Here is a 25,756-nt window from a genome sequence, read left to right as displayed (position 1 = left end):
TAAATACCTTGGACACTTTACACACGTTTAAATGGATTACACAGACAAATGGCTAAGATATGATGAACTCCACTAGTAGCTTTCTGCAAAATAAGCCTTCACCAGGCTTTATTAGAGCAATTTCCTCTCTTTTATTGAATGTAACTCAACTCATTTTAATATTTTATTTAGGTACTTTTTATATGCCAGCATGGTGTTAAACTGAGAACACACACACTTCTGCTTTTGAGAGGGTCAAAGTCTGTTAGGGGAAACAGACATACTAAAAATAATTTTAATATGACATGAAAACTAGTAATATAATTGTATTTATAAGGCACGGAAATAGCATTGAGAATGTACAAATTCTGTTAATCTACAAATTCTACACATTAACAGTGCAGGGACAATGCCATAGAAAAGTATCATCTGATGTGGGTTTTGAAGACTAAATAGGAGTTTGCCCTATCACTACTTAGGGTGAGGAGGGAATCCCAGACAGAGTGAGCGGCAGGAGCATGGACGAGCATGCTGTACTGGGGGAACTGCAGATAGTTTACAATGTGTGGAATAGACCTGCAGAAGGTAGGGAGAGTGAGAAGAGATGAGGCTGAGGGTAAATACCAGGACCACAACATGAAGAATACTTGTTTGTTGAGCTAAAGAGCTTGCATTTTAGCCTATAATTGATACCACTGAAAAATGTAAGGAGTGACATGATTAAATTTGTGTTTTTAAGAATAAATGGGAGGAGGCGCTATAAAAGAAGCCACCTTGGCCACAGCCTCTCACAGGGCACTGGGCGGTCTGGCAGATCTGTCTCTTGCTTCAAGTGTTTGGCCAGCACATACGCAGGGACACCCCTTGCTTCAGCCTCTGACCGCCCTTCAACCTTTTTTCCAGTCACAACCTTCGGAACCAGCCCGTCTGCTACCCTCAGCCTCAGGGACCAGCCGACGCCATTTTTTGAGCTTAGCTCCTTATTGCCGATCAACCATAAGCTCCCAGGTTGGTCAGAATTATTCCACCAAGGTAGAGGCCACCCTCCACCTCCCAGTCAGTGTGTATCAGCGGGCCTCCCACACCTACCTCTCTCTGGGCTTCTACTTCCACCGCGACGATGTGGCTCCGGAGGGCGTGGGCCACTTTTCCTGCAAATTGGCCGAGGAGAAGCGTGAGGGCGCCGAACATCTCTTGAAAGTGCAAAACCAGCGCTGCTGTGGCCTCTCTTCCAGGACCTGCGGAAGCCATCTCAAGACGAGTGGGGTAAAACCCAGGACGCCATGGAAGCCGCCATTCTCACGGAGAAGAACCTGAACCAGGCCCCTTCGCACCTGCGCACACTGGGTTCTGCGCGCGCAGACCCACACCTCTGACTTCCGGGAGAGCCGCTTCCCGAAGGAGCAGGTGAAACTCATTGAGAAGATGATGACCACCTGACTAACCTCATTAGGCTGGGCTGGGCGAGTATCTCTTTCAAAGGCCCTTTCAAGGCTTTTCTAAAATGCAACTAAGAAAAGGAAGCTTCCAGAAAAGGAGTTAACGTGGACTTTTGAAATCACACTGGGGCAACTCTTGGAAGAAACACACTTGCATATTGAAAAGTCTTTCTAGCAAATAATAAAATAAAAATAAAAAACAAAAGTATCATATCGCCACTGGTTTCATAATGTAAATACTATGTATTAAACAAATGTCAGATTTTTTACTACCATAGTTCATATTACTGGTGGGGCTTTCAGGTGTTTAGAATTTTGGGTTTACATTCAGTGCAGGAATATTCTAGGGATAAAGGAAAAAGGAGATGGGAGATACTCCTGTGGGTCTTTTATTAAAGAGAGAAATCAGAAATTCTATCTTTGAAAGAATGCATAAAACTAACCACTTACCAGGTTCAAACGGATATTTTTGCTGCTAAAACTTTACAGTGCTAAACACTGTTCTTTAATTACAGAGCCCAGGTTTTCCTGCAGTGGGGAGTGGACAGGGAGGGATAAGTGGAGAATGAATTAAAGAAAAATATTTTAACTGAATCGGAAAAAGACTTTTCAAATATAATAATTAACAGATAGCTAAAGGACAGTTATGTGAATTTAACTGATTATAAATAATCCGTCCAGATTTTAGCTAGAAACAAATGGCAAAGAGGAATAAAATTTGTTTTTCCCTCTGTAATTACTACACCTTATGATTTTAGATCCCAGGGAAATTTTTCTCGTGGGTTCTGTATCAACTGCAGGAAAATGAAAAACCGTCTTCTCACAACTTCTCCTCTTGCAATGCCATTGAAGGAGGGCCCCAGTGACTCATCGCTTCACATTCTCATCTTTCACTTATGTTAAAAGAAAGTCAACCTCCGTTCCCTGGAAGAAGGCTTGGTTGCCAGAAACCCTGAGCTAAACATGGAATTTATTTTCTACCATCAGGAAGTGAGTTCTCTGCTGCTGCTATTATCTGGACCTTGGATAACGGCTCCGTTACCCTTAGTGCTAACTTTGCTGGTGGCGGTGGAACTGCCCCTAGGGCTGCTGTAGGGTCAGCCTGCTGATGGCCTGTCTTTTTCTCCCAGGTGTTACTGATGAAGAATAATCCTCAACTCCCGGTGATTAAAGAGCCAGTGCCGAGATAGCTGCCTTTTCCCACTTGTCTCTGGCACCACCATAAACTGTGTTAGGAAAAAAAAAAAAAAAAACCACAGCAATCGTTTAAAAGGGGGACAGGGGGAATCTTTTGAATGCATGTTTTTCTTTTTGCCTAACAATAGAATATAAATGTATTTTTAAAAAGATTCTTTAGAGATGCTGTATGTTGCACAATGCAGCACCTCCTTTTCCGATTCTGTCTTGGTGTAACTTTTTCCCCTGTATGCATTATTGTTATTGACAGCAGTTCTAAAGGCTTTAAAATAAGAAGAAATTAAACAGTGAATCAATAAAGATTAGCTATTTACTGTAGATTACTAGCTTATCGTTTCCATAATTGCAATAATGGTTGCTGATGGAAATTCTATTTATGTGAGTCATTTTACTCTTGTTATTTACTATTATTAATGTTACCATTATTATCTTCTCACCCTTCAGTTCACAAGATGTATCTTCTCAGTGAATTTTAATTCCAGTATCTTGCTATTATACTGTACATAATCCTATCAAAGACTGTCCTTCATGCAACATTTTCAGTGATATATTATCATAGAGACTGTTAATGAATGAGCTTCATATCTTACTCATACTATTTTAGATACTATTTTTATTAATTTCCCAAGTTGTAATTCTTCATATGCTACCTGTGCCTGTCTTCTATTAAAGTTGTGTTTTCAATTTTTACATGGAGATTTCAAAGGAAAGCATTAACTTTGTGTCTTTAAAAATACATTTTACTTCACAGATGCTCAATGATTACATTATCATAATGCCCGGGCTTTGTTCTCTTATACTTGTAACAAGTTAATTTTCACAATTTCCTTTTACTTTGGATTCCAATTTTATGTTAACAATCAAAATTAAAACAGTAGCACTCTGATCTTTCTGACACACAACTGAGATGAGAAATAACTTGAAAAACAAACCAATTGCACTTTGTCCTCTGACTAACATGCAGACACTATAGTCAAATAAAGAAAATAATTATGTCGACTTTTGTACATAGTATCTCTAACCATTATTACTTGAAAGTAAATACAGTCATCAGACAGAAGGTACTAGGCTCCTTGGAAATAATTCATTTCATTGAAATGCCTTATTTATTTTATTTTAAAGGGATTAAGAAAGTGAGCAACAAGAAAGCTGTTTAGCTTTGTTATCGTCTCCTTTTTCCTTACCATATGATTCAGATTGCAGGTTGTTGCTACAGCAAATAATTCATGCTGAAACTTTTGTTATTTTATACTCTTTTCCTCGTATTGGGAATTTTGTAGCATGGTATGGATTTCTTTTCATATGTTCCTACAGGAGAGGTCAAACAGAGAGAATGCAGATTAAATAAGCTTAGATTATAGCTACATTCCTTTGTAATTACATTAAAAACATTCTGACAGTATAAAGTTAGTGGCCAATATTAAAATGTTCTTAAAACTATGCTATGTATAGAACATGTAAATAAGGTCAGATCTCTTTGAAGGAAGATTAAATATACATGTGATATTCTGTAGCTGAGATTAATAGCTAGGGAGAAATGCACCATTACGGTAATATAAACTTACAATATATTTAGTATATAGCTACAGCATTGTGCATAAGCAAAACACATCCCTGTTGCTAGTTTGTGTTGATACGCCTCATTAATCTTTTCAGTGCATCTACTTGTTTTTCTATAGATCTCCAAATTTACACATACATAAAAAATACATATATACTAGGATAACTAGACCAGTAACAATTAGAAGCAACTTGAAGAAAAAAAAAAAAACACAAAGGAAAGAAGGAAGGAAAAAATTATTTTTTCCAAATACTGTGAAATAAACTCCTACCTGCTTATATAAAAGGAAAAACCAAAATACTAGAAAAGTTACTGCTATAAGATTACATTCCTAGTATATACAACACACTTAGGACAATCTTTTACCCAAGATGGTGGTGGTTTTAACATTCTGTCAGTGAGTTTAGAAATACCCGATGCCTTCGATTCCGCAGTTGCAGTGGTAATAAGGGAAAAACAGCTAGCACTTAGGGGTGCTTATTCTATTCAAATATTGTTTTCATCATTTTACAAGTATTATTATCTCATTTTACCTTCAAAATAACCTTACAAGATAAGTACTATTACTACTTTGCAGGAGATCACACAGCTATTACGTGTGGGAGTTTGAATGGTGCTAATGTGATGGCCTAAGTCGAACTGAGCCACAATAGTAGACTGACCTCTTCACATCTGTTATGGCCTATACCCTACACAGGCAAGTTCTGTCAAAAGCTGTGTCTTGTATAGAGCTCCTCTACATGTCAGTGACACAATAAGAGACTCCAAACGTCTCTGTAAGCAGTTTGATGAGTCCTTGCAATCTGAATTCAAATTTCAGGTGTCTGAAGCTCCGTTTGTCAAAATAATCCTAATGCTTTACTAGAAACTTCATGATTCAAATGTGCTTTTGTATTTTTCATAATCTTTTTTGAGGACACATATAGCCTTTTATAATTTTTCTAACCTGTAAAAATAAACTTACTAATATAACATACTATAAAGTTACACAGTAACTTCCAGCAATATCACATAGATTATTAAAATCTTAAAAGAAATAAATGTCTCATCCTTGGCAAATAATGTTTGGAAAACAGGTTAGCAGTATTTTGATTAATCACAGATACAGCACAAACAAGTAGTTTTATATTTTGCATGCATCACTGGTGATAATGTTTCATATATTAGTTTCATGGGACATGTTATACTTCAAGTATCTGAAAAGAAAAGGGAGAAAGGTGGTGAGGAGACCCACAGAAGCAAACAACAGATGTCCAGCACAGCATGAAGATTTTAGATTCCATTTTTCCACAATTCCTATCCTTCATTTTGGATATTTAGATTTTGAATAGCTTACCATTATAAATAGTACAATAATAAATAATTTCACCCATACTTCCTTTGCTTTGACTATTTCTTGAGGTTAAGTTTCACTGGTGAGACTCACATAGATTAGACAACTGTATGCTTGCTTCTGCTCTGTACCACCAAATTGTTTTCAAAGGGTTTAACCAATATTTCCTCCCACCAACAATAAATTACCATGCTTATTTTGTTTCTTTTGTCAATATTATTATTTCTGTTAAATTCTTTAAGATGTTAAGGCTGGCTCTAGTGACCTCTACAAGTTTACAAACTGTTGGCCTCTGTTTCCTTATCAATAAGGGAGGCTTGTCATAATATTTAAATAGCCAAAGAAAGTGGTTCCTCATTCTTGCTTAATTTTTTTCTTAAAAAGTTTTTATTTTGATGTTTTTAGACTTACAGAAAAGTTGCCACAGTACAAAGAATTCCCATATACACTTCACTTAGATTCCCCAAATGTTAACATCTTACTGTATCTACTTTAACATTCTCTGCCTGTATGTATATCCATATTAGTTTTTTGAAAGTAAGTGCTTTAACAACTGAAAGATATTGATCTAGTACATGCAGCTATTTGATCTCTGTAATGGATTTGTAATTCTTTGCTTACTAACATGATGGTATATTTTTCCATCATGTTTGTTTATTGTTTTTTGTTGTTGAGAAGATTTCTTCCTGTTGCTCGTCTAATTATAATTTGAACACTCATTTTCTTATTAGTTTGTATAATCTTTTATGCATATAGTTAAAATTCAACTGTTATATTTACTGAAAATATGATCTAATGGATCTCAACTTATTCTAACTTGCTGAAAGTAGAAATTCAGATATAGTAAGATATGTTACATTTTTAAGATCATACTGTTTCACTCTTCAAAACTTAATAGATATGGTCCATTGAGACAGCTATAACAAAAATATCACAAACTGGGGGGTTTAAATGACAAACTTCTTTCTCAGTTTTTGGAGGCTGGAAAGTCCAAAAGAAGGCCCCAGCAGACTCAGAGACAGTTGTCTTCTTGCTGTGTCGACGGAGGGAGGGGCAAGCGAGCTCTCTGGGGTCTCTTTTATAAGGGCAGGAATGCCATTTATGAGGACTCACCCTCAGATCTAGTCACCTCCCAAAGGTCCCACCTCCTAATACCATCACATTAAGGATTACTAGGTTTCAATTGATGTATTTGAGGGGACACAAACTTTCTGTCTATAGCAGCAGGTAAATAACTATACACTCTGCTTATTGAACCATAAGAAGGGTAAATTTAACAGCTTCCTGACCCAGAAAAAGGCATTTGTTATAATAATGTATTCTGAAACTGGAACTGTTGACAACAATTTTCAACATAAAATGCCTACCTACAATTATTTCTCACAGCTCACTCACATATGTTTAGAGTGCTGTTGTTAAGTCTTTCTAACCGATTGTTTGGCTTAAGGAATCAGAAAGGCTGCTTTAGGCTAACTGAAGGTTATATGTTCACAATAAATCTAGACATGAAAATCAATAGAAACATTTAAACCTGTGATGTTGGAGAAGTGCCTCTCAAAAAGATCAAATGCTACGAACTGAATCTCATAGCCGCTGTTGCACATTATCACTACAAGTGAAGGCTATTGACACTATCCTGTTTCTTTATCAAGGCAGCTGCAATACAATTTGAAAATCACGACCCTAAACACATGATCTCCAGGCTTATTAGCGAGGTCTGGTAGTCCGTGGGTGGATGCCAGATCTGCAGACACGCTTCCTTAGTCCCTGAGGGCACCAGCAGGGGACTTTGAACCCAGCACAGACGCTGAGAGGACCAACAGTAAAGAAGGTGAATGACAGAAAGATGCACTTTTCACACTAGGTAGGAAGTGAGGCATCCACACAGAAGGAATGGAGTGGGAATACACAGATATGATTGATGAGAAGTAAGAGAGACATTGACAGACTCATTGAAAAGAAACCTGCTTCGTTCCCCATCCTCTCAGATGTCTCATTTTAGGATAGGAGTTCCCATGTCTTTCGAAGTCCTCCTCCTACCTGAGTGGACTACCATTTTCTAGCAAGTTCCTGTGACTCTGATACTTGCATTTCCTTTCAGTGAGCTTTTCTTTTGGCTCCCCCAAATACATGTTATGCTTGTTTTCAATTTTCATGGATCTTACAGAACACTAAGTGGTAGCAGCAGCTAGATCTACTTTACTACCAAGCTTTGTCCTAAAGGGACCTATGTCTTCGCGAAATTGTGAGGTTATGAAACACCTATGAGAAATAATGAATCTTAATGCTTTATAAACTAGCATTTCACAGGCATGCACACACACTTTCCCACACACCTTGCAATCGAAAGCATTCCACTATGCCAGCCGTTCATAATGAAAGGAGATTCTGGTAAGAACAGTAAACAAAACTAAGTATTTAAGAAAGCAAGTAATGCCAGAGTTGTGAATTCTGTTTGTGTGTGTATGTGTGTGTGTGTGTGTGTGTGTGTGTGTGCATATGTCTGTTTTAAGAAAATCTGGAAACTCAATTAACAAGCATAAAAATGCTGAAAAGCAATGACGAGCTATTCCAAATTGCTGAGTAGAAAAAATGAGTACAATAAATGTTATCAATTTTCTCAAAAGATATTCAAAGGTTTAGTTCACTCCAAATTTTTTTTGTTCCACAATTATTCAGAAATTCATGATAATACAATAGAATATTAAGAAAAAGAAGGACTCTCTGAATTGTTAAAGTTTGTTAGAATTCAGTAATAGTTAAAAGTGTGATGATGCCATTAAAATAGAATGAGATGGTAAAGAAAGCTCACTGTTTATCTGCTTGAATTTTAAATAAGAAAGAAAAAAACAGAGAGAAGAAAATAAGAGTAGGATATGACAGAGCCAAATGTCAAGTTATTTAAGACACTAATAGATACTCAAATAAAATTTAGGACAATATAAAAATTATAAAATAATCAGAAAGAAATCAGAAGTAATCTTAAAAAGAAAACCAATTCAACCTTTTCAGAGTGGTAACTTTCTACAGCATATACATGATTTCCTGTCATTAGGAAGATTTGGGACCCTTAGCGATATTTTACAGACAATAAAATTGAAGTGCAGATATACTGATATGCTGCTGTTCTTCCTACAATGCCACAATATCCATCAAAATGAATTTATTATATCTTACCTAGTTCTAGCCAATAAAGTAAAACATTTATCAGTCTTGGACTACATTTTTTTCCCTAACAATTTTTATCAGGTTCAGAGGGATTTTTTAAAGTTGATATTCCATTGGAAGGACATCAAAGGTTTTCTATGAAGATTAAAAAACCATTTGATCACCTTAAAATGTGCAAATTCAAGTTTTCTTTGTCAATTAAAATTGAAATTGGTACAAATAGTGATACAAAAGTTTAATATTTTAAACATATACAAAGCTTGGGGCATCTCCTAGTTTAATCCAAGATCTTCACGTTTATAAAGATAGAGGTTGGTGGAATTCGTAACAGAGCATTGCTCCCCTAAATTCGAAACCTGTGCTCATTTCAGAACTCCATATAAACCACCTCCCTAACATGAGCTAAAGGTGAGGAATGAAAGAATATTAAGAGACTAAAACATGAAAATGAATATATATATTCATATATGACTGAAGACTTGTGCTGTACACCAGAAACTGACACAACATTGTAAACTGCCTATAACTCAATTAAAAAAAAAATTTAAAAAAAAGAGACTCAAAGCAAGCTTTATAAAAACCTGGGTGTAGCATCCAGTTGTTCATTAAAATCCAAAATTAGGTCAGTTTTGCATGATTTAGGTTAATGGCAAACATGAAAAATGTATTATTCTGTTATTATCACAATTCCATCTCACATTTTCCTTTTTTCCCATTTTTTCACACACATGTAAAATAAATAAACATCAGCCATTTAAAACAATCTCTAAAACAGGATGTTTTCAAAGATGAATTCACAGGAATTGGGAATTAACAGCAAGTTATCCATTTATTCATCCCTAAGGGTGCCTCCCTTCAGTTTGACTGAGGAAAATAGGTTCAGTTTTCCTTTATATAAATAACACTGGAGCAAGATTGCATCTGTCATAGATGAAAATACCATATTTATGTCTTCGTATAATCCATTCATTGCTTTATGGACCCAAAGTCCTCTAGGGAGTGTCACAAATCCACATAATGTTCCTGAGTGTTACGTTTTGCATTTGGATCTATGATTTAGCTGACAGATGTGAATAAACACTTGGAGACCAGGAACTCTGATAACTGCACATGTGTGGAGACCAAAGAGTAAAAATTCCGTTAAGGTCATGTTAGCCTTTCCTTAAAATCTTCTCCTATGATCTCTTCTTTGCTGATGTAAAAATATTCTTCTGCCAATGAATCTACATATACCTTAAAAATCTATCTTGTGTGGTATTTTATTCTTTTTCCATAAAATTTTGATAAATCAATTAAAATGAGAATGTTGTAATTTTTATAAAGAAACAAAACCCTTGACTGCCCCAATTTTGAGGCATATTATCTAACAACAATGAAAATTCCAATATTTCTCTGATTGTTTTGGAGAGCAACTTTAGACATCGTCCACTAACACCGTTTCAAATTTTAGCTTTAGATATTGAACAAAGTTGGCACCTCTCATTGGACAACTGTAGAAAAACAACTTAGTGATAAAAGGACACTTTACAATATATACCTGTATTTAACATTATTCAATGTTTTTTTTACAATCTCTGACCCATCAATAACAAACTGTCCTACAACACACAAATTCTTTAAGAAACCTGCCTATTCCACCTTTTTTTTTTTTTGGCTTTAACTGAAACTTGCTCTTCCCTCAAGGTCAATGCCTTCTTTTGTAGGGCTCTCAAAATGGCGACCTCATCTTCTTTCATGTCCAGCATGTCACAAAGACAGAATGTGCCTGGCTTGTCCCCTCCAATTCCACATCTTTCTCTTGAAGTAAATGACATATAACTAGCTCACCCTCCATTACATTTTCCCACCATTCAACTTTACTAACTTCCTAGTTACTTTTTTCTGTTCATCCAGTATTTTGAATTCCGTCTTGTCATTTGTAACCAACAAAATCCATTCTATTACCCTGGGAAGGACATCGAACATCTATGTAGAAAGTATTTTTTCATACCCCAGCCTCACACTTTCTTCACTTTCTCAACAGTGAGGACCTGTACTTTCACTCAAATTTTCTCATTTGTCTCATGGATCTTTTCATCACTGGAATTTCTCTATCACTGAATAAACCAGTATTTATTCAGAAGAGTGACATTATGTTTAGCAGTTGTTGTTTATTTTAGAATTTTAAGAGCAGTATATATGGATGACAGGCAGTCAAGGTGGATTAGTATATCTTCCTATATTTTTGCAAATTCCCAGAACCTTCAAAAAAACCCTTTTTGTTTTGAAAAAACTGGAGCCTTCCACTCAGTTCCAAGAATAGCAGCAGCATTTTACCTCATGTATTTTCTCTCTGTCTCTGAACCATTTGAGAATAAATCTGAGGCATCATGGCTACTTACTTTTAAATACTTCACCATGAATATCCTAAAAACAAAGGCCTTCTCTTCCATGGAAAAAGTACAATGATCGAATTTAGTAAACTTAACAGTGATAAAACATAATTAGCTAATACATGGTCTGTATTCAAATTTTTTGAATTGTCCCAGTTTTCTCCTTCATAGCAATATTGTTCTCATCCAGTCTAATCTATGCTTCACTGCATTTAGTTGCCATGCTTTTTAAATACCCTTGTGTTTGGGCTGAATTGCGTCGTCTCAAAATTCACATGCTCAAGTCCTAACCGCAAGACTTCAGAATGTGGTTGTATCTGGAGACATGGTATTTAAAGAGGTTAGTAGGTTAACAAGAAGTTACTGGAGTAGGCCCTAATCTAAAATGACCGGCATCCTTGTAACAAGAGGAGATTAGGACACAGACACACGGAGAAGAGAGAAAATGTGAAGATACAGAAAGAAGATAACTATTTATAAGCTAAGGAGAGAAGCCCTTAAAAGAAACCAACTCTGCTGACACCTTAATCAGGGACTTCCAGCCCCCAGAAATTCGAAAAAAATAAATGTCTGTCATTTAAGCCAGACTGTGGTACTGGCAGTGGTAGCAAACTAACATATCTTACGTAATAGAGAAATATTCAAGTCCTATTTCCCCAAAAAAGGAGTTGGGATTCAATTTCCCACCCGAGACTGAAATGCAAGCATGTAAGAAGACACCACCGACTGCGCGAGTTGGCGTGATATTCTGGTTTAAAAGGGAGCCCTGAGGGGACAGGGAGCCCGGGTCCACCTTGCAGTGAGAATGGTGGCAGAGCCATTTGGTTTACCGAGCACTGGTGGCTGTAAGGGCAGCCACACACAGCAAGGGTCAGGCAACAGCTGAGTTTGCCACGAAGTCAAATACTTGGGTATTGGCAAGGCAGGTTGTAGAATCTAGTGGTTAGTGACAGTTATGCTCAAAGTCTTCATAGTAGGACATTCTGCAGTTTGGAGTACGTTCCTGGAAGCTTAATGTAGAGCTTTGCTCTTTTCCCAGAGAATCTGAGAGCATCTAATATCTTAACAAACCCTTTTGGTGAATCAGCCAGAATCTGTTTCCTTTGCTTGAAATGAAGTCCTCAGACTAAAATCAAGTCAGCCTGCTTCTAAAACTCTTTCTAGCAAGTCTCTGTGGCCTTGGAGCAGGAAAAGAGAAAGCAGATGATTAGGGTGATTTGCATAAATTCAGTATGTTAATGATGCATTCTTATTTAGGTAGTAAGGCAAAGCTAAGAAAATCCACCTGACAAAATATCCTAGCAACAATTTTACATTTTTTTAACTAATAAAATTACTCTAGCCTAACAATAAATGTAATTAAGGAAGAAAATATGCTCACCTTTAATCTTATCACCATGACATAGTATTCTATTGGGTTATGTCTTCCTTTTTGATCCTTAACCTTCTATATTTTGTATTATAATGATCATAGCATATAAAATTTTATTTGCTACCTGAATACCAGCCAGGGGCCGGGAGAAAATAGATGGCACAGTCCAATCGGATAATTTAGGGATAGTTCAAAAAGGGACAATTTATAAAGATACGGGCTGGGAGTAGGGGAATCAAAGAGATAGCACAGTATCCAAGGGCTAGTAACCAGGATGCTGCTCCCAGCCTGAGGACAGAAGAGATGAGGGCTGGGGATAGTTACTCCACCCAGAGATGGACAGTGTAGAGGTCTGGGTGAATGGAGTCCTCACTTTGGGCTGAGTGACCCAGACAACTTGCAGTGATCCTGCAAGGAGGGAATCTGGAGAATATATATCGATGCTTGCTCTCCTCCTTCCCTCTGACCTCCTACCAGTGTTTCTTGCAGCCAAGACTAGATGAAAAGGAAACCTAATAATAAAGTCCAAGCAGGTCAGCCTCCCGTGACAGAGCGGGGAGCATCTGGAAGGTGAAAGTCATATAGCCAGCACCTCAACATGACTGTATAATATTTTATAAAGATAATATATCATTGCTTGCTTCATTACTCTTCTATTACAGAGCCTTTATGGTTTCTCCTGTTATAAATGAGCAAAATTTTAATAAACATCTTGGTACATATGACATTTTTTGGAATAATTCATAAGAAATGACACCAAAAATTGTATGACTAGTTCTCATGAAGAGTTTAATGTGAGGAGTATCTGTTTTGTACTAAGGTGCTTATCATTTTTAACAGAGTTAACTGTAATTCATTAAAAAAAGATGTTAAATTTGTACATGCTAAAGTTTTTTCAGAGTTCTTAGAATACATTTGTCACACAGGAATCACACATAATCAGGCAAATAGAGAGAGAAGGTATTTCCTTTTGGAGAGAAAGAAGTTCCGGCTCAGTAAGGTTTGCCCACAAGTCACAGGGCCAGTTAAAATAGAGTAAACTGTGGGTAGAAGTAACTAATGTTTAAGGTACAGGCTAAGCTGCTGTAAACAAGTTTCCCTTGTGACAAAGCTTTACCTGTTCAAAACCCACTCAACTCCATCCCCTACACAGCAGTCAGAGCAGGAAGAGGCAATAGCAAGCAACTTCTATCTAACAGCGGTGACCAGACTTCCATACATCACATCTACTCACATTCCATCGGCCAGATCTTAATCACATGCTCTCATCTACTTTCTAGGATGACTGAGAAATGTAGCCTCTACCTAACCACTAGTAGTAAAGGTTCTACTAATAAAGTAGAAAAGATACCGAGGAAACCCAGCAGTGACATCCATGCCAACACCCTCTGGCCACACAGATACCCATACACAACTTTATTGTTGACATAAAATAATCTCACTCCTCCCTGAGGGGGAGAGCTCGGAGTTACAGCCAACACAAACTCGTATATCCAGGGGAAGCACAGTACTGCCAGCAGAGAAAGTGGTCCCGTGACTTATAAACTAAAAGACACATGCCTTCCACATCCACCCTCAATATACAATGGTGGGGTTGGAAAAATATAGCTACAACAAAAACTCAAATTCAAAAGAAGGAAGATGGAGAAATGAGTTGTCAAATCCTGCTGATTGTGACGTTTCAAGACTTCATGCTGTGGAAGTTCCTTGACTAGCTCTACTGTTTGCTGTGGTTTCTGGAAATAGCTCCTTTGTCCAGAATCCTCTGTAGTCCTTCCTTTGCCTTCTTGTAATTGTTTCTCTGTGGCCACAAATGGAAATGGGGCTGAAGACTCTGTCTTTGCACCCTTCAACAGCTGGTGCAGGCCCTGGGAAATGGAGGTCGTTTTAGGGGTTCAGCTACCACAGGCTCTTGCAGGCCAGCCTTGCGGTTAGCAATGATTTCTTTTCATCACTTTGATTCCAGTCAGTTCCATTTGAAGTAACCAAAGTGAAAGAATCTTCTCTGGTTAGAGCTTTCATGACTTTAGACTTTCATTTATATACTAGACTTCTCCCCTATCCCACCTCAATTGAATGGCAGTTACCTTGAGGCCTTCTGAAACAGAAGCTTGGATCGAAGGACAATATCCTTAAACTGACTGTGGAAGTTGGTTGCTCCAACTTTCTAAGAACATTTAATATGGCATTTTTCTAGAAAGGCTCTCAGCAGCCAGCCTCCTTTCTGCTGTTTGGAGTTCAGATATATTTGGCTTTTCTAACCTTCTAAGGTCCAAATAACACAACTTGCTGTCAATATAGATTGACTTTTTTTGGTACTGTAAGGTATTTGTCTTGGTTACGATCTAAGTGTTTTAACACTGATTTGTCATGCAACACACAGTAATATTTCTTCTTCTTCACCAATTTGATATTTTCCCTTTTTCTTTTCAACAAATTTACTCTTTGACAATCAAATTACCAAAAAAGCTAGCAGGTGAAAAGAGTGAACAAATATTAAGTTTCCAATCAGTCTGTTCTCTCAACTTGAGATGGCCTTTCTATTTCTAATCCAGATAAAATCTTGACTTCAAAAGATCATTATTGTGGAGTCATTAGTGACTGCTGACACTGGTTTTATGACCAAAAAAACCTTTCTGTGAAAACTATCATATCTTTACATTTTAAGATCAGTATTTATTTTGATTAATGAGACAGAGAGTGCTCCCTTAGAAGGGTTTTGTTCCTTTCCATTTTTGCTTGCAAACTTGCTAGTAATTGACTAAATCCATCTCTCTCCTAGTTACTTACTAAAAGTAGAAGAAATCTGCTAAAGTACACCAACATCTTTACTTTTCCTTGCCATCTACCCTGGAGCTAGAGTTCCAGCAAAGATGTGACATACCGCTAACAGATAACTGTTTTACTAAATGTTTTTCCCCAGTATAACAAGGGCCACCAGCTTTCCAGACTACAATATATTACCCCTTGCCTCCCACCACCTGATTGCAAAGCCAGCACCACATATTTGGGGTTTTATTATGGCAATACCCCACTTTCAGATATCAAATTTCATATCTGAATTCGAGCTATGTTATTATAAATAAAGAGAAGAAAATATATGATTTAAATGGGATAGATTTAAAATATATGATTTAAATCACATAGATTTAAAACACATCATTTAAATAACATAGGAGAATACATTTTCTTTCAGTTAGTTATACAGACGAAAGTGATCCTGGGTTGACCCTGCAATTCTCAATACATGGTTTTAATCTCCAGATCCAAGGCAACTAAACCACTTACACCCATTTTTCCAGCTAGCAGAAAATGGAAAAAAAGAAAGTGGAAAATAAGCACTTTCCTTTTGAAAGATGTAACATTGATGGAATATTTCACTTCAGTTTACATTGTTTTGGTCAAAAGTTAGTCATTTTGCCACATCTAACTAAAAGGGAGGCAGGGAAATGAACATTTGCCCCTTGAACAATGCGGGAGTTAGAGGCACCTACCCTCCAAGAAGTTGAAAATCTGACTATAATTTACAGTTGGCCCTCCATATCTACAGTTCTGTACCTGTGGATTCAACCAACAGCAGATAGTGTAGTACTGCAGTATTTATCATTGAAAAAAATTCACGTATAAGTGGACCCATGTAGTTCAAATTCGTGTCATTCAAGGGTCAACTGTAGTTTGACCAAGCAGCCATTTATGTAGTTAAAACTCAAGAGGTTTCATAAGTAAGAAAACAGAGAATGGTTAATGGAGAAAAATGAGAGGCTTCTTCACACTACAGTCATCCCTCAGTGTCCACTGGGGATTGCTTCCAGGACCCTACAGATACCAAAATCCATGGATGTTCAAGTTCCTTGTATAAAAGGATGTGGTACTTGTGTATAACCTATACAATTTTCCCATATACTTTAACTCATCTCTAAATTACTTATAATATGTAACACAGTGTAAATACTATGTACATAGTTGAAAATACAAAGTAAATGTTACATAAATAACATTACTAGCATGCAGCAAATTCAAGTTTTCCTTTTTGGAACTTTCTGGAATTTATTATCTTTTTTTTTTTTTTTAATATTTTTGATCTGTGGTTGGTTGAGTCACTAACGTGGAACCTGTGGATACAGAGGGCTGACTGAACTATGTACATTACTGAAGTACTCTTTCCACTAAACCGACCTTAAAAAATAGCAGTCTGACTTTTAAGAAGTTTAAATTAAGGGAGAATTGAGTATCAAGGAAAAAATAAGTAAGAGTTGCTTCTGGGGTACAGCGTGTTGTGAAAAGATATTTATTTCTAAATTTGTCCTTAGGCCAAAATAGCTTAGAACCAAGATACTAAATTATAGATCTGGAAGAAATTTTCAGACATCATCTTGCCTTTAATTTGGACCATGTCTAAAGAACCTTAGGAAAATGTCAGCCCAATTTAGCCTTTTGAGATCTCTGAAGAAGGAGATCTCAAACTTTTTGGCAATACTTTCTACCCTTTAATTTTGAGAAAGAATGGCCATGAGATCCCATTCCCCATCCTCAAACCCACATTTCTCCAGGACTTGGTGTAGTGTGGTGGTAAAGGTGGCAGGCATAGAAGCAGTCTGGATTCAAATCTAAGGAATCCCAGTTCTGCTTTACCAACTTAGCCACCCTAGAGAAACACTCAGTCTTTTTAAACCTCAGTTTCCTAATCCATAAAAGGAGGATCACATTTGAACCTAAAAGGGGTATTTAGCGGGTTTAATGGCTCAAAAGTGTGGAAAGCATTTAGAGCAGTGGCTGGCATTTGGTCAATTCTCAATGAGTAACAGCTATTATTATCTCCTTGTATCATTTCTCAGGTGAGAAGATGCCCCTAAAAAAAATAATACTGTGACTTTTAAAAAATCAGCTAAATTATATTAATTATGATTGAAATTAATCAGACAACATAAACCTACAGTATTTTATATTTTAGAAAGTGTTATACTATTACAAATTAATAGCATAAATAAGACAAAATTTTAAGCTACTTACAAGCGAAAGCCCAACAAATCTTTTCAAGTACCGCCTTAATGGGAGGTTTTTGCAAAAGACATAAAACTATACTAATTACAAAATAATTCTCTTCTGTTTCTTAAAGCACTTTAACTGTCTCTAAAATTATATCTCAACTCCAGCTTCCAGTGTTCCTGTTCTTGCAAAATTTACAAAATGAAAGCAATAAAGTGGAATGTCCTTTTTTTTTCTGATTATAAAGATAACATAATTGAAAAATCAAGAAATATAGAAAAGTATAAAAAAGAAAAATTATCTGAATTATCTGAAATTCCTCCACTGTAAAATAACTACTAGTTACCATTTGGTGAACATCTCTCTAGATATTTCTTTGTTAAGTACTATAAATTAAAAAATAATAATAATAAGACCTTTCTGGTAATGACAAGGAAGTCTTCCTACAGGTAACAGATTATAAAATCTGGACAAAATGATTGAAAATAACTATTGGAAAGCACAGGAAATTACAAGTCATGCAGAATCTTGAGAATAGTTTATTCTCAAAGATAGCTGCTGTATAAGGTAAGAAGTGTGAATTTGTGGTTTCCTTGCCTTGAATACTTCACAAGCCACCCCACATCCTCAAACCAGGGAAAGAACCAGTGTCAGCAGCTCAGGGTGGCAAATGATAAAGTACAAAGCAGGAGACCAGTTGGATATGTAAGGGGGAAATTCTGTAAGCGATACAGCCAAAATAGAAGGCCTGAGATTTTAAAATATAAATATAAATTCTGCTCAAAATCTGGCTGTCTGTAAACTATGCGTGAGCACGGGAACCCATAGGGGAAAAAAGCAGGTAGAAAGAAACTACAAGGAGACATACCTTTGAAAGAGAAACCAGCTCCTGATGAGATGTGCAAGTATGCTTCACCTCTGACTGAGTGCTTTTCCCAATCAACTTGCAGCTCCGGAAGGCAAAAAGTGGTGAATGCCTTACTGGCTTGAGGTGTGCCAGGGTAGAACTCAGGGCTGGAAAAGATACTGGGAAATTTACACTTACCATGTCGCCCAGGAACCCACTCAAAAGACACAAAAACTTACATCTGCGCAATGACTTGTAAACAAACGTATATTGGAGCTTTATTCCTAAGAGCCCCAGTCTGGAATCAACTCAGATGTTCAACAACAGCAAAACAAATTGTGTATATATTTAAAGATGAACATTGTTCAGTAATAAAACGAGTGAAATACAAATATATAAAACATAGACGTAGATCTACAACATTAAAGCTAAGTAAAAAGGAAAAAACAGACACAAAGACTACATACTGTATGATTCCGTTTATAAGCTATCCTAGAAAAGGCAAAACTACAGGGAAAGACTGCAGATCAGTGGGGCCTTGGGCTGGGAGCTGGGGGAGGAGATCAGTTTCAAAGTGACACAGGGGATTGTTTTGGGTGATAGAAATGTTTCCTATTTTAGTGGTTTCACCACCCTATTCATTTGCCAAAACTCATAAAATTGTATGTTTAAAATGGATACATTATTATCTATGAAAATTATTTCTCAGTAAAGCAGTTAAAATAAGAATTCTCACCCATGTTTCATTCTACCTCCTATCCCCACCAATTGCTACTAATACAATAGATTGATCAAAATTATTCTGACCAAAATGGTATTCCAACAAACAAAATGAGCTCTCAGCTTCACCTGAGTCCTTGATCATCCAAGGATTTTAACTGGTGTAATCTCTGAAGAGAGAGACTGAGGCTAATCACTGCTTTAGCTGCATGAAACAAATTTTGATGTATTTTTAAAAATTTTATTTGGGTCAAAATATTTTTAATATCCACTATGACTTCACCTTTGACTCACAAATTAGTTAAAAATGCATAACCGAATTTCCAAATATTTGGAGGCTTTTCAGGAATTTTTCTTTTATAGATTTCTAATTTACTTGTGTTTTTTTTAATCACTGAACTACTCCTTATGATTTCCAATCCTTTTATATTCATTCAGGTTAGCTTTTTAGCACAAAATATGATTTATCTTAGTGAATGCTATATTTGAGATTGTAAAGAATGTGTATTCTGCTATTTTTGGTTGGAACAGTCTATAAATGTAATTATCTCAAGTTGGTCATTCAAGCCTTCTACATTCTTATGGATTTACTTCTTGTTTCCCTTCTTTCATGTCTTCAAGTAAATTCTACTGCTTGTCTCCTGATTTCAGCGATCAACCACACTGTAGGCTAATTCTTTGTACCTGACTGGTTTCCCCATTATACATGAACTCAGAGCAGGCAAGAATATGGCTCTTAATCTTCATAACTCCAGCCCTAGTACACTGCCTGATATGTAAGAAGTTGTCTACAAGTGTTCAAAGAATGTAGAAATTGCTCAATTGATCAATCAATCGAACAACCAATAATTAAAACCCTTGTCATTAGTAGAGTACAAATTAGAAATGTATGGAATGCTACAGACTGAATTGTGCTCTCCTCCAAAACAAATTCATAGACCGAAGCTCTAACCTCCAATGTAACTGTATTTGGACACTGTGCTTTTAGGCGGTAACTAAAGTTAAATGAGATCATAAGGGTGGGATCCTAATCTGATGGGATTAGTGGCCGTATAAGAAGAGGAAGAGAAAGAGTTCACTCTCTGTTCCTGCATGTGTACGGAAGAAAGTTCCATGTGAGCACTTAGAGATAAGGTAGCACCTGCCAGCCAGGAAGAAAGTGCCTACCAGAGCCCTTTTCAGGCTGGCACCCAGGTCCAGAACCTCCAATCTCCAGTACAGTGAAAAATAACTTTTTGTTGGTTAAATCACCCAGTCTATAGTATTTTATTATGGCAGCCTGAGCAGATTAAGGTTATATCATAGATACCTTGAGCAAGCCTTGTTCACTTAATAGACACCGACAAAAAAATTTTTACAACATTCTGACACACAGTCTTCAGAAATTATCACATGAGAAAAAGACTTATAAGGCAAATTTATTAAAATAGTTTATTAAAATATTTTGTTAAAAATAAAAAGCAAATTAAAGGTTAACTCCAAGAAAATTAGATGATATTATATCAAGAGATTAAACAGTGGAAGATAATTAAGACAAGGAATTTCCAAGGAAACTAACACTTTACCAAGTATAACATCAATTTCTCTGCACTGCCCTATCAACAAAAGGCCCCAACAAGCTCAGAAATAATGCGTTTTTTTTTTATTTAGAGAATATACAAGTAAGAATGACTATTGAGAAATATGAATGAAATTGTCCTACATAAATACACTAACTCTGGGTTAAATATCCTCTAATCTCCCAGTAACATTTTATTGGAAGCATGACTGATATCTTCATTATCATGTAATAAGCTAGAGACTAAACCACATACCCCAATCCACTCTCTGAACAAGTAGGCAATGAAGGCATTATTGTAAATATTACAGTAAATACCTTAACTAATGTAATGTTAGAGCCGAGGAGCTGAGTGAGCAGAAACTACCAGTAACCCTGGAATGTCAAAGGAGAAAATCAGAAAACCAGGATTATATTTTTCCTCTCAAAAAGATGTCAGAGAGTGAAGACTTACAGACTTCCCCATTACTTGCCTATAGTCAAATTGAACACAGTCAATTCACTGGAGAGGGACAGAGAGAAAGAAAAAGAAAGATCCTAAATGGTCAATCTTCTCTACAGTGAGCTCCTTTTCATGGAAGGGCAAATGAGCAGTGTACTGTTATGTCTGGTGTTTATCAAATACCAAAAGAATGTTCTATTTTGAGGAAAGGAGATTTCACATAAAATTGCACAGAGCCAAATCATACTCAGTGGTTTTATTTAACTCCTCAGTTTCTATATAAACATTGTAATATGGATTATAAGACCTTATTCAAACTTCTATGTAGGATTAAATACAAAAACTGAAAACAGGAAAATGCTCAGATACAGCATCTGGCATGGTTAAGAAATGTAACTATTATGGCAGATTAGCTGGAGAAGTTGGGGTCCGGCCAGCTCCCATCTGACTTCCATGATATTCCTGCCTGTGCATGTAGTCCTGGTTAGGAAGCTGATGACTAGCGTCCAATTTGAAGAGAGGAGACTGTAACTTCAGATAGCCAGGTGTTATGCTTTGTGGTGGTTATTCATTTGTCAGTGTCAACTCACCTCTGATTTGGGATAAGCAGAAATGAAAATCAACGAAGCGAGTGCATCTAACAGAAAGTGCATTTAGGACATGAGGAGCCAGATAGGGATCTTTGCACATGGTTGAAACAGTCTATCCTGATAGTGTCTGAGAACTCTTCCATCCTGTCACTTAATTGATAGCATAACTTGTCTTTTATTAAAAGCAATTATATATTTTTGAGCCTACACTATTGCAATGATCAGTAGGAGGCATTACTGTAAATACACCTACAAATAAGTATAAGTCATGGTTCTTGTCCTTACAGAATTTCAAGTCTTACAAGGAAGATAAAATAAGCATACTAATAATTTGATGAAGCAGTATGTGCTGTCTCTTAAAAGCGTTCCCAGGAAAGTGCTAAAGGAACATCACTCTTTTGAGGTCTAAGGGCCCAGGGATATAACTCAGCTAATCAGGAGAGCCTAAATTCTAACTTTGGTCCACTCCACATTCTCACATGACAAGGCCAGAAGTCTACTCCCATTAAGATCTATGGCTTTCGCTACATGAACGACAACAAAAAAGACGTATTCTCTGACGACACAGACTCCTATTTGGCTTGGTTAACCTGCTCTCACTTCCCTTAAGAAGGTAACTGAAGTCAAGAAAGTTGCATGTAGCGATTTGGAGGTTTGCAAGCAGGAAATTCTTAGATTTAGGGGCATGTGTAGCCTTTCATGTGCAAAGTTCTCATTTTAACCTACCTCAGGCTACCCAGCTTTACTGGTTTATAGTTAATTAGGATGGAGAATTTCATTGAAAATTCGAATACTTATATGCTTTTTCGTATGCATTTCAGATCATGTCGGCTGAAGCAAATAATTGTAACGGCACTCAAGAAACGAATGAATACCACAGGGAAGAGCTTCAGTTACCCCTGCCCCTGACAACCTGTAAGTAAATCCTGCTGTGTTCCCTGTTCACAGAAATATCTTTCTGACATCACTTGTGATAGCTGAAAGATTTCTTTTCCTATCAGCTAACAAAATCCCAACACCATTTCCTCACTTTTTAACCATGTCTTTGCTATTTGCTGTTAGACTTTTACACTAGAATTAAATTCTTTGTATCATATAGAGGCTTAGTTATTATGTATGTGTACAGGTCCCATTGTGATAAATGAGCATCATTTGGGCAACAGGTTGAGAGAGGAAATCTATATTAACAATGACAAAGAAGGCAGAATATACTGTCCTCAGAATAAGTCAATGGAATTACACTCATGTGCATTCAAGGCATTTAATAAATATAGAAATTCGGTAAAAAAAAAAAGTTCTTCATTCTTATTTTAAGGAAGGAAAAGCCTAAAAGATCTATTTGCATCTTTTAAACATGTCGATGAATAGCTGTCAATGAGATAAGACTTTCTTCATTAGTAATGGTCAAAAACAACAAAATAAAATCAAGTTTAATGTACCCACAAATGACAATTTATCTGTAAACCTTTCCTGGATATAAAATAAGAGATAGATTGGGAGAAATAGCTAACTGGTCAGGTCCAGGGATGCTTTTCATAAGCTATCAAATATTTTGTCTCTTACTTTGCAATTTGCTGCTTATATGCTGTTTATGAAAAAATTTTATGTAGTAAAATGTCTGAAGTGAAAATATTTATATTGTAGTTGAACTTACTTAGAAACTACATGAATTCCCATGAATTCACCTATTTAGTTATTTCAGTCATCAAATTGGGATTTCATGGCAAGGAATTTTTTAATCTGGAAACCTATAATTAGTGCATTAATTATTTTTTAATTTCCATAATACTATTATCAACATTCATTAGGAAAAGGTGTAGCCTAACAATTACCTGAAAGGTAGGGTAAGTTAGATGTTTTGCCTTTTAGAAGCTGGATTAATGAGGCCCTATAGAAAATAACTTTTCTGATTTTCAAACTGATCTTTTAACTCCTTGTGAAAATTCATTAATTTGTAAGTTTATTTGCCTGCTACAATAATTTTTAAAGACTGACCATTGAGAAATCACTATGTAATATGCTTTAACATTACCATGTTCATAGATACTGTTAAACATGTTAATTTTGTTTCATCCTCTGGAAGAAAAATCTCAATTGTATTTATAATTGTTTTCTTCTATTCACTTAACTCTTAATTTCTCATTGAGACATGACCTCTACCGATTTATCAAAATGGGTAGCTAAATATCACTGAACATTAACTTAATATAGAGAATTTTCCACCCGAGAGGATGCCTTTTCTCACCAACCTGACATTTCACCTCTTAAGATTTATAGTTCTTGACTAAAACTGGAAGTAACTGTTTTGTTAACTCCAAGAGGAAAATCTTGATTCTGTGATTGTGTAAGAAGTGAAAATTTTCTTATTGTTTACAGTTTCTGACTTGGAAAGAAATCTGAAGACTAAAGATCTATGATTGGTTCAGCTTCTCCTAACTGCTGGTAATTTAATTGTATAAGTGCCTGTCACCTTCAGCTAGTCAAAACATACCTCCAAACACACACACACACACCACATTTTAAATAAAAAGCCTGAGTCCTGTGATCAGCCATTTCCAATGACCAAGTGTGCACCTACAGGTTTAAATTAAAACAGAGAAGATAGTAAATGAAATCATTATATGTTTATTTATTTTTTAAACCCAGGACTAAACTTGATATTAAGATAGGCTACATAATAATGCCCTAGAAGGACACCTGGTAGAGTCCTGTGTTATGCTGTGGTGTTCTTTTCTCTAAACTAGCAAGAGAGCAATGTGGCAATTTGGTTTTCTTTGGACAATGAGGATAAGTCTGTTTGGTCATTACATTTGAATCCTAAGACTCAGATTTCTTCAAATATCACCAAGCACCAGAGAGCCCTTGGTGTTGTCTCAGGTCCTAGAACCTAAGTCCCTAATTCATGACTCAGGAACTACCATAATCTCTCAAGACTATGGGAGACTCTCCAACAGTACCAAGAGTGCTGCTGTCACATTCCCGGGACTTGCAGTGGCCAAGGTGACTCCTCTCTGGCTTTGTTTGAGACTATTTCTGCACCACACATTCAGTGATCTCAAATCATATCATAATAAACTTTTAAGAAGTGAAGAAACAAACACATAAAGCAAGTTATAGTGCTTCTATTCTTGAGAAGAGGGATATAATTCACATGATTTCTTTCTTTAAAACGTTGTATCTGTTGCTCAATGAGTAAGTATGAAAGCTCTATAAGTTTGAGACGGTGAGTGCTGTAAGAATTTTTTTTCATTTGCTCATCCTCCAGTCAGGTATTTTCGTTTTTGTTTTTTTCCTTTTAAGTTGCTTAGTCTTGCTTTGTCTTGTCTTCCTTTTTCTTTCTTTAGCCCATGGAATAATTTTAATACTAGTTTCTTTCTTCTGCCCTGATCATGGGATTCCTTTCTCGTATTATTTGATGTGTGCTCGGAAAAGTAATTCTAGGTGATAGAAAGAATCCATGATCTAGACTCACACTACCTGGGTACTAGTCTTATTTCACTTATTAATTGTTCCCATGAACCAGGGAAAGGCATTGTATCCCTTTCCAAGCCCTATCACCTCATCCAAAAAGGAAGATGTTAAGAAGGTTGGTCCCTGAGGTCTCTTCATGTACAAAAGCCCTTTGGTTCTATTAACCAAGCATGACTGTTCTGTATGGGTTGGCTTTGGAGACATATCACAAACTATACAAAACAAAACTGTTCATTTACTGGAAAATAAGTGAGATCTCACCATTGGTATTGACCTCTCTGCTGATAGCCTTGATCCGTGTTGATATTCATGTGTCCTGAGGTTCAACATTATTAAACTCTCTTGATAAGTGTAACAGCTATGATCACAGGTTTGGAGTCAGAAAGACCTGGGCTTCAATTCTGAACTAAGCACTTATTAGCTCTGAGATTTTGCAACTGTCTAAGCTTTTTCTGTAAATTAAGAATGATCTCTACTCCATAGTCATTTTACAGGGTATTACGTAAATATATGTAAAGCATGACAAAAAAATGTATGTTCAAGATGAGAACGAGTATTGTTACTGGTGGCACTAATGAGTTTTTTTTTAAAATAGATTTATTTATTCTTAGAGGATATACTGAGGATTGAACCCAGGACCTCAGGCATGATAAGCATGTGCTCTACCACTTGAGCTATCCCCACCGCCCACTAATGAGCTGTTTTCACTCCTTCCGGAGAG

General features: G+C 36.4%; 1 pseudogene; it reads left to right on the top strand.

Moving 5' to 3' along the window:
- The first annotated feature begins 394 nt into the window (after positions 1-394).
- Positions 395-1,522, top strand: LOC141578084 (ferritin light chain pseudogene; annotated as a pseudogene).
- Positions 1,523-25,756: the final 24,234 nt, after the last annotated feature.

Source organism: Camelus bactrianus, chromosome 7, assembly GCF_048773025.1.
Source record: "Camelus bactrianus isolate YW-2024 breed Bactrian camel chromosome 7, ASM4877302v1, whole genome shotgun sequence".
In the NCBI taxonomy this organism is placed as follows: domain Eukaryota; kingdom Metazoa; phylum Chordata; class Mammalia; order Artiodactyla; family Camelidae; genus Camelus; species Camelus bactrianus.
This window is presented reverse-complemented; position numbering and strand designations above follow the sequence as displayed.